Here is a 14,773-nt window from a genome sequence, read left to right on the forward strand (position 1 = left end):
GTGAGAGGGTCAGTCACTAACCTTTAGATCAAAGTATTCCTGTAACAGCTATTAGAGTGGAAGATTGCCCCAAGAAGTGTAAAGGAGGGTTTTATATTCTCCTGAGATCATTCAAACAATATTGCACGACCCCTTTTCAAATTGGTCACACTTGAAAAAATCAACAAAATGATCACAATCAAGGCTTCTTCAAACAATGAAAGAACATCTTCCAGAAAAAGGATGCCAGCGCTCAATTTTGTAGCCATGCTGGGAGTGCTGTTTACAGATGTGTGTCTGGTTGTTGGGTGACCGGCCCAGTCAGTAGCAACCCAGAAAAGGTTGCATGGATCACATTTGGCTAATGCTTCAGAAACAGCTGTCTTTCTGTATGCGTTAACTGTTTATACTGATCTGGGCAATATGAATCATTTAACTGTGACACAAAACACTTATTTTAACATATATGTATGTGAGATATATGAGTTTCCTTATCCCACGGACAACTGTAAATATGTAGCAATGTAAACAGCATGATTTGTTTCATGGAAAATTGTGTTCCTCTAAGAATTTGTTGTGAATCATGTAAAAATATTGCTCGGTTGTGAAAGGAGCAAAGCAGCATGGTGAATTCGTTACTAGCAGGGATTACTAGTAAAGCAGCACTGTGCAATACTTCTGGTTGTCATTGTGTGAAAAAGAAAGTACACCAGTGTATAAGTAATGAGACAAACAAAACTAAAAAAAATAACCACAGCATGACCAGGAATATTTTTTAGTTCCTTTGAGTAAAAATGCCAAAGGTAGGCATATGAGTGATGGACAGAAGTTTGCCAGTTGAAAAAACTAAGGACTTTGAAGGGTCCACAGAAAGAAAGCTTAAAAGTGTTTTTTGCCAGTGCAATTCAGGGGTCAGGTGGACTATTATTTTGACCAGTGTCTGGTTTAATGTTTCATGGCCTGGTACTTTTCAGATGCAGATTAACGGTAATGTAATTAGTGCTGCAGATGATGCTGCTGTATGTAAAACTAGCAATCGTAAGTGTAATCGTAAGTAAGAGTGAGCTCATGATGTGTAACTAGCAGTGGAAATATGCAAAACACATATCATTTCTTTGCATGTGTTTCACAGATGTTCAGTGCATATTTGCACATACAGTATTAATTAAGATGTTTTATATGTATCTGCCTGTGAACGTTATCTGAATCGTCTATTTTACATGCATATGTCTGAATGCTGTATCCATTCAAATGCTCACATTATAACAACAGAATCAGTAAAATAAAATGTCTGTAGGCTGTAGTCATTCTACCTTGTAAACATGCTTGTAAAAAGATAATCACAGTAGAAGAAACACACATTATTATTTCAAGCGGAATATTTTACTTTACATGATTTAAAATATTTGTATGTGAATGACAAAGTTCATGTATTCTTTTTTTTGCCATGAGCAAAACTAATGCTTCACTTTATTTTGCATCATTACAAATATTTTTGCAGTATCTGTATCTGGATATTAATGTGTTGCAGAACATTTGAACATCTGGTAACTATATGAATTCTACTGTACAAAAAACAGTAAAACTTGGAATTTCTAGTTTGCACAGACCTGAAGAACTGAAAGTGATTTTAGTTAAAAGGTTTGAGTAAATTAATATGGTGAAAATATAATGTTATTTTATTATTATGATTTTTATTTTATAAGGATGCAATATATAGAGAGACAGAGATTTTAGGAATGTTGAATATCATGGTATTTTAAGTTAGCTTGGATCCTTTTTATTATTTTATTTTAAGGGACGTAATGGGGGTTGTTTTTTTCTACAGTGGGACTAATTTGTATTTACAGTGGAAACTTTACCACTCCTACTTCAACTGCTGTTTAAGTAATTGTTCTTAAATGTATTAACCATTAAGTCTTATGGATCGCTCGTCTGTCCTTACCAATAAAGAAACTACAAATTCAACATAACCTGGACTGGATTTTTTGCTTGATTTCCTAAGTTTAAAAGATTTGGGGAGTATTTTTGTATGTTTATTCCACTGAGAATACCTGGTGTAAAGTTTCTTACAGTGTTTGTTTTTTTTGGGCTAAGTATGTGACACTTGGCTTATTTTGAGGGACTCTGTGGATCTTGTCACATAGGAGTTTACATATCCTTCCTTTGAAATACACAAAGGAATATCTCACTCGGTTTTACGTGATTAAAAATATCATTTAGTGTAGCATTTGCATGCAAGTGCAACAGTATTGTAAACCATCTTAGCATATGGAGAAAACATTAATTCAATCAAGCAAATACACTTCTGAAAAGCATCATTGCTATAGTTATAACAGGATAAGATGTTATAGCCAAAAGACTGTCAAGAAGACCTAAATTTATCTTACATGGTACGAAATATTTGGTGCCATGTTTGTATTTGGATTTAGTAGCTCACACATTCATACTTTATAGATCATGTTTTTAAAACTAATAAAAATGTTCCTGCAGAAAAAAACATGACGTTGTAGTGAAGCAGTGTACAGTATTATGGTACAGATAGTCTCCCAAACCCCATTGTTAGGGAGATGCAATATCCTGCACAGTCAAAAGGAATATGAAACTTTATTTTACCTAACTACAGATATCATTTGGTGCATCGTAGTACTGTGGAACTCATAGACTGGCAATGATGCTGGTGTTTGAAGTGTAGTTTCTGGAACCAGTAAAGCACACCATCTAAAGACTGCTTATTTCTAGTGTACAAATTCTGGTGTTGCACACTTGTGAACTGTTTCTTTACCTGGCCATCTGTGTTCCAGAGATGATTATAGGGAAACAACACACATTATTATGGTTTTATGCTATTCACTGATACACACTTGTGGGAAGTAATAGCAGAATATTGGCAAGAGGAATGCACATTATTTTCCATGGGTGCTATTCTCAAGCTATCTCTGACTTGCAGTACTACCATCACATTGCTCAATCTCAATTATACTTTAATGAAACTCTGTATTATACTAGATGGTGTCATTTAGACATAGTGGTCCGGTGTACCTACAAAAAATCTTTTAAGCAAAATTGTACTATTAGGATTCCTGGTACATTTCAGAGCTCTAGCATTGTTACCTTTTGATATCTGCCAAAAGCAGAAAATACAGAGACTGCCCCACCCCCATGATGATTACAAATTATTGACTTAAATCCTAAAATTATTTTAATGCCAAATTTTTATTCCATTTATATGTCTCTAAAAAGTATACTTTAACCACAGGCATTACATTATATTGCTTTGCCCTCTGTTATAATTCTGAGATTAAACCTGATATATACTGTATGTCCCTTCTTTCGGTCAGGCAGCTATGTATAGACAGTGCAGATTAAAAGTACCTTTGAGGTCTTATTCCTTGATTTCAGTCCATCACTGTCGGTGAGCATACTATACGATTCTGAGCAAGTCACTTCACTAGAGAGAGCTTCTGGTCTTCTCAGGAAAATATGCATTTACTCTTCATGATTATACTCTGTTAATTTAATTTTATTTTATTACACTTTATTTACTAGGATAGAGCACTGATTAGGTTTTTGACCATTTTCAATCTCAGACTGGGTTACATACACACCAGCAACAGTAAAGTAATATTAAAGGTATAACTAAATTGTAAAGGATATTGACGTAACATAGATGCAAAAAAGTACACACCTATTTACAAAGTTAAAAAGAAGTAAAAAGCAAATAAAAATAAGTTGCTGAAATGATAATTTATTACAGAGCTGCAAAAGAAACCAGTTCACTTGTCTGATTAACAAGCAAATATACAAACAAATGACTCAACATAAATAGACATCTCTATACAGCACAGAGTAAAAAGCCAAGGGGCACATTACATCTCCTGCTCCTCTGAGTTTGCATGTGTATGTGTGAGCATCCGTCCATCCATCTGTCCATTAAACTATCTATCTATCTATCTATCTATCTATCTATCTATCTATCTATCTATCTATCTATCTATCTATCTGTCTATCTATCAATCTAATCTATCTGTCTATCTATCTAGTGATTGATCTCCCTATCTCCCTACTTATCTACGTGTGTGTGTGTGTGTTTGTTTGTGTGTGTGTTTGTGTGTGTGTGTGTGTGTGTGTGTGTGTGTGTGTGTGTGTGTGTGTGTGTGTGTGTGTGTGTGTTAGAGGGGTAGCTCATGCAAGGTCCTGTAGCCATACTGCACCTGTAGCTGCATTGACATAGTACCGCTATGGAATTTATTCTGTTACTGCACCTCTGTAGTGTCTCTCTAGCATAACTTTAAGACTTGTATTTGCAAGACCCTAACAAATGTTGAAAAAGTGTGTGTTTCTGACATAAAGCACTAACTCTTGAAACTCAGTGGACTGCCATTAAAGTGCTTTTCCAGGTGGGAGTTCCATCCCTTAACAACTTAATGCGGGGGCTGTGTTCCAATACCATTTTGACTAATACATACCAATTATTTTGTACACCTTTATTAAAGTCAGATATCACACAGTGATATGGAAACACATGCAGTTATATAAAACAAACAAACCTTTACACAGATATTTCCTTTTCATGCATTATACATATATGGTTTATTTCTTATGAATTTTTTTTCCGTACATTACTGACTCTGAGATTACTGTACATAGAATATGCAGACTGCTCCAGGATACTGCAATCTTAAATTTTATATATATATATATATATATATATATATATATATATAAGTGCTACAAAATCCTGAAACCCAAAATCCTGAGACCAAAATTTTTTAAAGTTTAAAATACTGAAAACTCAAAATACTGAAAACACAGAGGATACCAACACTTAACTATATTCCAGCACAAGTACATACAGAAACACATTACCCTTCAACTATAAGCATCTTACCCTCTAACTCTAAGTAGGAGTTCACTACACTAAGTGCAATCTCAGAGTTGATATATTTAAGCAGCAGAAGGTGTGGGGTATGCAGCCCCTCACGTGGGGGGTGCAGGGGGGCTTGCCCCCTTGTTTATACCTGGAGAAGAGTAATATGGTTTGTCTTTTATTTGTTTCTGTATGCACTTGTGCTGGAATTTAGTAAGAGGTGGTATCCTGTGTGTTTTCAGTATTATGCTATTCAGTATTTTGAACTTTCAAGATTTTAGTCTCAGGATTTGGGGTTTCAGGATTTTGGGCTTTCAAGATTTTGTACCCCTCATATATATATATATATATATATATATATATATATATATATGCGTGTGTGTGTGTGCATATGTCTATCTATATCTATATATGCGCGTACATGCGCAAGAACACATGCAGGAGCGCAAGCACGCAGACTCATTGTCCTGAGACTTGTCATCGCAATGCTGACCCTCTCCATAGGAAATCATCTGTAATAGCATTGTACCACTGTCTCAAAAGACAATGCCTGTACACAGAATAATTGCCTATCGTATGCACTGATTTTGATATGAGCTGTGCATTGCTTATTTGCATATATATCAAGCAATAGCAGCTGCCTGCTTGGTGCGCAGAAATGGTATGTGTTATATAGCCTTAATGAAGTTTTATTTATGAAACATGTACTAGCGGTTTAAATGCATCTTCCCTGCTATAAGTCCTAATCACAGTCTTAAGATGCATTTTCAATCATTTTTAGCCTTGGATCATATTCACTTATAATTGCTGCTTTATACCTCTCATTCCTACATCTATGATGCAATCTATGGAAAGATTACTTCTTGTTATGGCTTTGCATACATAACAAGTTCCAGTTTTCTAATTACTCAGCCAGACCAAGATGAAACATTTCTCTGAATCAAAATATACATAACTTCTCTTCAAATCTTTTTTTTTTTTTAAACTTGGCATGTTTATTTATTTATTTGTTTCTTTTTTGTCTATGAAAGTCTGACTGGGCTAAGCCCCTTTTCACTGGAGGTCCTGAGAGAAAAGTCAAAGATAAAAAGCATGCAAGCAGCAGCTAAAGCCCAGTAACATATAAAAAAGTAAAATAAAACTAGAATCAAGCATCTGGTCACCACAGCCAAAACAAAAGAAATACAAAGGAGGAGTGCCTTCAGGCAAAAGCCCTTCTTTAGATTTTAAAAGCACAGAAGAAAGTAACACGTAAAAACACTAAAGAAACCACAAGGCATAGAGAAACAACCAATGGACACATAGCATCAATTAAACAATCTCTGTGCTCTGAGTACTGGCTTTAAAGGGACAGTGCCGTTTAAACCAGGCAAACTGTTAGCACTTAACTTAACAATCCATGTCATCTCATCAAACTCAAAGCTCTGCACAATGTCCCCACCTCTCTTATTTCTTGCATACAATTGTATTACGATAAACTTAAAGCTGTGTCCTGGAAAATCCTTTATGTGTCTAGCAAGTCCATTGGTTGTATTTTGTAGTCTAATGTCACTAAGGTGTTTCAAAACTTGATCCTTCAACAACATATTGGTTTTACCCACATAAAAACAAGAACACCCATCACATAAAGCAAGATATACTAAGTCCTTGTTCCTACAATTTGCACATAGCCTAAAATCAAAAACTTGTCCGGAGCATGGATGACGAAAATAAACTTGCACAAGAAATAGATGCACAAACCTTGCATGACCTCCAAGGAAAGGTACCAAACTTGTTAGTCACAGAGGCAGAGCTCACTCTGATACACAAATCTGTATATAACACAGCTGCTTCCTAAGGCAATGAGCATTTTTGAAGCTTAAGCAAGGAGAGAAACTAACAACCCTGGATATGTTCACATCAAGTGCTAAAATAGATCAATTTTCCAAATAATGTCACAGACAATTCTGGTATTACCTGAATATGTCAGAGTCATATGGGTGGTATTAACTGGGTGACAGGGACACTTTCTTGATGGTAAATCAGCCTTTCTCAATGATGGGAGACCCCCACTCGTAGAGTGGACAGTCAAGCTTTTATGGAAATTTTTATTTATTTATTTAACATTTGTTAACCGGGAAAGCCGACTTGGAATGAAGCCAATTTTCAGTGGAGGCCCAGGGAGAAACACTCCAGACATAGTCTTTGTAATGTGGGAGGAAACTGGAGCACCTGGAAGAAGCCCACACAAACACAGGGAGGACATGCAGACTCTGTCCGTCCAACATGCAGACGAGAAATGTTTCTCAACCTGATGAATTTTATAACCTCTAACCACAAAATCACTCACCAGATTCTTAGAGGCTTTTATAAAAAAACTGACTCTTCATCACCGAATGACAAATGTGTGCTGGATGCATACTGGAATGGTATAACAAAGTGTTCCTCCAGCAATCTTTTCTAAACAACTCTCTACCAACACTGTCATCTTCATACATCACAAAATCTACATTCAAAAAAATCTGTACTGTCACTTGAGTACAGAATGGTAAACTTAAGAAACGCAGTGGAGCTGTTCAAGGACTCAGTGAAACTATTCAGCTCCAAAACGGTGCCCTTCCATAAGAGAAAAATATCATCCACAAAATTTTAAAGTACACTATCTGTTGGATAAAGTCATTGATAGAAAACACAAATTCCGCCTCCCATCCAGCCATTACCAAGTTTACATAAATGTTCATGCAGGGGGTTCCCACGGCCACCCCAACTCTGTGTAGAAAGAATTCACTATCAAAAGAAAGATATTATTTTTAAGAATAAGGTCAAGAAGAGAGCAAACCAAATCAGGCCGGTGGACAGGCCAATCAGTTCTGTTAACGAGATATGTTCTAACCATCTCAATACCATCATTAGGAATCAAGATAAATAAAGTACAAACATCCTGGGAGAAGAGCTCCAGCACATTTACATATTTAGGTTAGATATTAATGTTACATTTTCTAATATACATTTTCTTTTAGATGTAATATTATATTTTGTATCTAGCAACAACATGGCACATTTCAGTAGTTTGTCAGAGAAGTGCAGTTTACAGTTATACGTAAAGAGGATATATAGCATTGTTTGTATAAAATTACAGTTTTTACATCAGCAGTACATTTTTTACCTCTTTAGACGTAAGAGAATATATTTTATGTTGGGCATGAACAAATTTCATCTAATGGCAGTATTCCTGTGATTTTAGAGTAGAATTAAATTTCCAGAGTATCTAAATACAGAGTGGTGCTGTAGGATTCATTGTAATAAACAGGAAGATATGCTGTTAATGGTACTAAAGAGGACAGAGTTATTTTAGATCAATATTTAGACAGATATAGGCGAGGATTTGGTAGAAAAAAAGGATATCAAGAAAAGAGATATAAAGGAAGAAGGGTCAGAAGGAGTTTGTGTGGTGTACTTGTTACCCAGGTGAGAAGACACTGTGCTTTTTCTCTGCTGAAAGCATTGATGGAGTTCTTTTGTTCCAGGCTAGAACCCACTTGTCTTCATTAAAGCAGTCTAGCATTATCCGTTTAAAAGAAGGCCAGCAAATCTCTACTTAGTTTGTGGAAGTAGTTTACTGGCCCTTTAAAATGTGAATATAATCCAATTCACTTGCAATGATGCATTTTTCTGGTTCTAGGGAAATGCTTATTTAAGACTGGTTATTTTTCCTCCACTTTCCTCTCTTGACATTTTAATCATGCTTGTTCAGTGACCTTGGTTTATTTATAGGAGAATCTTTTGTCCATAAACTCTAAAAATTATAATTAAATGTGGTTGTCATTTCACAGTTGCATTTCACTATATCTTGATTATGCACTGTTGGTAGAACATTTCTGTGATGCTTATTTAATGAATGTATAAGCGTATGAAATATCATTATTTTTCTAGTAATACAGGTACAACAGCACTCAGTGTCTCTTATTGCTTTCCTTAGCTATTTTTAATTTGTTTTAGAAATATGAGTAATGTATTAAAGCTTGTTTTTTCAGTTGACAGCAGTATTCTTCACACTTATTAGCTATTCTCATTTTTATCCAGCCACTTAAGTCTTTTTGTGCTCTGAGTAGCATGTTACATTTTTCTGCTGGGTAGTACCATTGTGTTTATTAACTACTCATGTCTTTTATAACTTTTACATTTTTTCTAACATTCTTTTTAAGCATGCTTTACTTATGGAAGAAAATGTTAATAGTCTTGACAAACTCTTCCATTTCTTCGATTATTTTTACAGATAAAATTCTCTTCCAAAAATTTAAGGGCTGTACTACATAGGAATTGCTTGGTGTGGCTTTACCATTCACTTTATTTATCCATTCATCATTCCCTCATTCTCCAGTTACTGACTTAATCCAATTAAAGTTCATTGCCAAACAGAGCCTATTGCACACTCACTGAGCACAAAGTTGAGAAACTAATCCTGAACAAGTTACTAGTCCATCACGGGATGCACACACTCACCTTAGTACATGTTAGTTTTATTACAGTGATTTACGTCCTTTCAGATTGGCTCCTTGCCAACCTTCTCCTGTTATCATATTTCACATGCTCCTTGCTGTAAGAAGTTTTCATTTTCCCGTTCCAATGACTTTAAAATGTAGTTTGGGATGTACCTCTCCAGTTTGGGATGTATCTCTCCAAACATCTGCACAAACTGGAAAGGCCACTGAAATACCTCACAAAGAGAATCCATGGCCTCAAACACTTGTCCTATGTGGGCAGGCTTAAATCACTATAACTCTACTCAGTATTGTACAGATTGCTCATGGGTGATCTGTGTCTTGCCTAGAAGACAATCTCGGACCCTGCCCTACTAGAGATGCTCCATATCCATAAGCCTAACTCCTCATTCACTACCCACTCAAAAGGCCTGAACCTAATATGTGCAATTAACAAAACCTGCTGGAGAGACACGTTTGTCTCCCAGAGGCTTCCACGTCTCTGGAATAGACTTCCCATACATTTCAAACAGAGCACCTCACTGACCCTCTTCAAGTACAACCTCGATGAGTGGATGGGAAACCACAAATTTGTCCCAGGGGTTCTACCTGTGTCCCTCACTGACAGGGGTGACAGATGCCTACTGAGGATTTTTTTGGGGGATAAACTCTTGGCTAGGTTTGTAAGGCTCCCTAGGGCCATCAGCCTAGTAACCTCCTATGATCCTACACTGAATGAAGATAATATCAAAGTATTGCCAGCCTTAAGGTACATAAGGTGCTTTGCAGCCGTTTCACTAGCCTGTGTCCCATGTGGGTATTTCTGTAGACATATGGTGTGCATTCTGAATGTTATGGAAGTTACTGGCTTGTCAAGCTAATTTAAAGCTACCTTTGAAACATCTCTTCTTCCTTGTAGTTTTTCTTACTTACCTTGCAGTATATAGATGCATTTTACCCCTTGAGACATCCATAACTACACACACTAAGCTTCAGATAATTCACATGACATAAGCTACCAGTGGGAGGTCTTATCCTGGAAGTAGAAGTGACTCATAGTTGTTAGTCAAATCCTACCTTCCAAATTGTTAAATTAGGTATAGCAAAGCTTCTGTGGTGGTATAATGGATGTTGTACTCCAGTGCAGGTTGGCTTGCTGATGTGCATCACTGTTAACAATAATTTGAAACTTGAAATGATTTATCATAACGCCACTGACATCAGAACAGAATATATAATTTACAAGTAATATGGTATGTGTGTTTCTTATATGAATCATTATCATGTTGTTTTAATTCTACAGATCTCAATATTTTTTTTTTTTGTATTTATCAATAGCTGCTGGGGTGCTACTCAGAAAAATGCACTTGTTGAGGTACACAGCAGTGCATTTCTGGTAATGCTTCTGTAAATGCTCTCTAGTATCCCACACTATAGCCAAACTATGGAACAATCTCCCCACACCACTACGTAATATACCTAACCACAACAATTTCAAATCCATGCTTCTCTCCCATCTCTCCTCCAAATGGGAATGTCCTTCACATGCTCCCACCTAAAACTCCCACACTACTAACTGCACACCTAAATCATTATTTCTTTGCCTACTTTAACTTAATTCAGAGATCTTGCTCAGAACACCTTTTCATAAATCTTTTGCATGCATGCCTCTTGCCTACCTTACTCATATTCTCAAACTTTCATTGTTTGTTTTTCTTATCCATTGTATCCATAATATTGTTTTCCTCTGTAATATTGTTAATTTGTCTCTATTCATATGTATTTGTATGTCTGTTTGGGGCTTTTCCCCTCGGGTCTGAAAAAGGGTAATTCTTAACCAACTGGACCAACCCGGTTAACAATTGCAAATAAATAAATAAATAGTGCAAAGCATGAAGATATGCAGGGCACATTGCACTGAATGAAACTGTCCCTTTGACAATTTCCAGAGCAGACACAAATGTCTCATTATAGCAATAACCCACGCCTGGGTGTGGGTAATGCTAAATTTACCCACGGTTGGCGTGGTTTGGTCCCGAGGCCCGAGGACCAAACAAAGCCAACCGTGGGTAAATTTAGCATTACCACACCCAGAAGTGGTTATTGCTATTATATTATCTAAGAAAAGAAACTATTACTTTTCTTAAATAATGGCATAGTATAATGCCTGTTTACTGCCCTTCCGCAGATGTCTGGCATCGCGGCAGTTCTGATGTAATGCGCCTGCGCGGTACATCAGAGCTGTGAGCAAAAGCAACGGAGAAAGCAAGATCTCCGTTGCTTTTTAGTGTCTCGCTATGTTAAATGAGTTTAACATAGCGAGACAGTTTTAAAATAAGCAGCGGAGATGTCCGTTGCTTATTTTAAACTGTCTCGCTATGTTAAACTCATTTAACATAGCGAGACTTAAAAAGCAACGGAGAGCTTGCTTTCTCCGTTTTAAACACTGTCTCGCTATGTTAAATGGGTTTAACATAGCGAGACAGCTTTAAAATAAGCAACGGAGATCCATTGCTTATTTTAAAGCTGTCTCGCATGTTAAACCCATTTAACATAGCAGACAGTGTTTAAACGAGTTATACTAATGGAAAAAAGTCCGGGCGACCGGACCTTTTTCCATTAGTATAACTCGATTTACAACGGGCACGCTGGCCAATCAGCGTGCACGTTTTGGGGGGGTCATGGTATAATAAGAGATAATATGTGTGTAAACAATACCAGTGGTGCACACATTGTACAAATACCTGAGAATGAGAACACAACAGTCAATGCATACATATGCTTATGTCCTTGATCAATGCTGTACACAGCATCAAATAGCAATGTTGGATCAGGGCTGCAAAAAAGGTGGGAGGTTGGCATAATGGTTAAGTTGGTTATCTTACAGACACAAGGTGCAGGATTTGATTTTCACATGGGTAATTAGCTGGGCTTAAAATGGCCCAAAAGGGCAGTTAGCCTGCTATTAATCTATGAAATATGAAAAAAAAATTCAGTGAAGTATAACTGACAGAATTATGCATCAAGCAAAATTCAGTGAAAAGTTTGCATCGTTTTTTTTTTTTTGTTTGTTTGTTTTGGGTGGGGGGAGACAGTATACGGGAACAATGACCGAAACATTTAAAGAAATGTCCCTGAGGACTGAGACACTTAAACCACATGGTACAGCCTATATCCCACACCTTTTTATTACCATACTAATCATATACATGGTGGCTCTACTGGTTCTACTAAGAAATACCAATCGTCACAATGCCAGGCAGCTGGATCACCCCAAATTAATGTCCAAAACACTGTAAGGCAAAACATTTAACTCTAAGTGTTTTTGCATGATGGCAAGGCTCCCTGCATTCCCAATTGCAGGGGAAACAATGTTCTCCATACTCCTAATCCTATATGGTTCTATGACACCTGCTCGAATGGCCAGTTCTGCCAAATTTTGTTTGGTTGACACCAATTGGTCGATGCAGACAGGTGGTCAATAGGTGTGCAAGACTGACAACTACCAGGTACGGGAATATTCCCCTTCCTCAGGGAATGTGCAAATTTGATATTAGTATATATAATTAGCGGGGGGAGGGGGCACACTGCAAAAGTACTTGCATTTGGTCTACTCCACTCTGGGGTAATCCCTGAAGCATGTCCAGAATGTGTTGACATTTGTTGTTTTGATGTTACTAAGTCAATATTGTATTTGTCCGCATAGCTGGTCGTTCGACCAGTTCTAGTAGACCCATCTTATATATACCAACTCCACGATTACACAAACTAGAAAAAGGGATACATTTCCCAAAATAAGTGTATTATTACTAGTGCAGACTTACAAACTGCATCATCAATTATTTCCTATGGAAAACAGCAACTGGCATTGTGATCTTTGACTTTCTTTTCTTTGGTCTAGTGATGTGTAAAGAATTTCACCTCAATCACCTGCAGAGGAACAAGCTGTATCTTGGAAGAAAGATTTTTTTCAAGGAAAAATAGCCTATTCTCCAACTTTACAAAAATGTGTTAGCTGAATGAGGTGGTGGTGAATCTCATGCTATGAGTTGACATTCATCTCTGAAATAATGCTATAGATATTTGCACATTACTGGTACAGTGACTATGGGCCAGGGGATTTGTCGCTGCAGGCATTGGCAGGCAATTAATCTTGGGTAGCTGCAGCAGGCAAAATGACCATTGAAAGAGTATGATATAGTTCTGTATATAGTTAAATGACCACTGGAACAATATGAAATCATTCTGTATATAGGTTCATAGGTTAGTACTAGGCTGACTGCCCTTGTGAGCCATTTTAAGTCTAGCCAATTATCCCCTGTGAGATTAAAACCCTGTACGTTGTGCTTTTAAGGCAAACACCTCAACCATTAGGCCACCCTCCCAACCCCAATATAGTGAAATGACCACCAGGAGAGTACAATATAGTTCTGTAAATAGTGAAATAACCACCCAAAGGGTATGATATAGTTCTGTATATTGTAAAATGATCACCAGATGGGTATGATATAGTTCTGTATATACTGAAACCTTATAGTGGACAAACACAGAACAGCAAATAAAAGCATTCAAAAATGCAGAGAAAAATCCAACCCTCATAAAATACATATTATATCCAGCTTATTACTATAAACATATATAGCAAAATGTAAATGTCAGTTATAACAAATTATTGAATATGGGGAAGTGAAAACTAGCTGAATATTTGAACCTACAAAAGAATAAATAATGAGAAATGTCCTTCTACCCATTTAAGTCAGTCCTTACATATATATATATATATATATATATATATTTTTTTTTTTGAATTTGTTAACTGGGGTTGAGGACTGATCCCATTGGACCTATTTTAGCTTCATCCTGAGGTCAACATAATAGATAAATATCATTATACACAGACTGAATGACAAACTGCAATATACACATGCATTACATACAAAGTGAATATTAGAGTTTGCTTAAGGCAAAAAGACAATTGCTATATGACAATATATACAGATTGACTGAGAAAACACTACTTAAGTGAAAAAAAAAAATATATATATATATATATATATATATATATATATAAATATGTATATATATATATATATATAGAGAGAGAGAGAGAGAAGATATTAGAGCTGGCATGCTTAAAGAATCACAGTGAAAAGTACTAGAAAATTCACTCAAGTTAATAACTTTACCTTCAGCAGGTGTTATTGGACATATGGATTACAAAAAAGATAAACTACTACACAGCATATTTCAGACTTCTGATAATGTCAGCATGAAACAGTTCAATGTCATTCATGTTCACTTAAAGGTATTGCCTCCTAGAAAGAAATGGCATATAATTCTTACTTAAAAAAATCCATGTACAATAAAAGACTTTGGAAGTGCCCCTATTTACGAACAGATTTCCTGTTATAGAGATCTCTTTAACAGCCTGCATGGCATAAAGCCTTTATAATTAAGATGATAG

Source organism: Protopterus annectens, chromosome 10.part0 (genome assembly GCF_019279795.1).
Source record: "Protopterus annectens isolate FY-2018-M chromosome 10.part0, PAN1.0, whole genome shotgun sequence".
Lineage (NCBI taxonomy): Eukaryota > Metazoa > Chordata > Ceratodontiformes > Protopteridae > Protopterus > Protopterus annectens.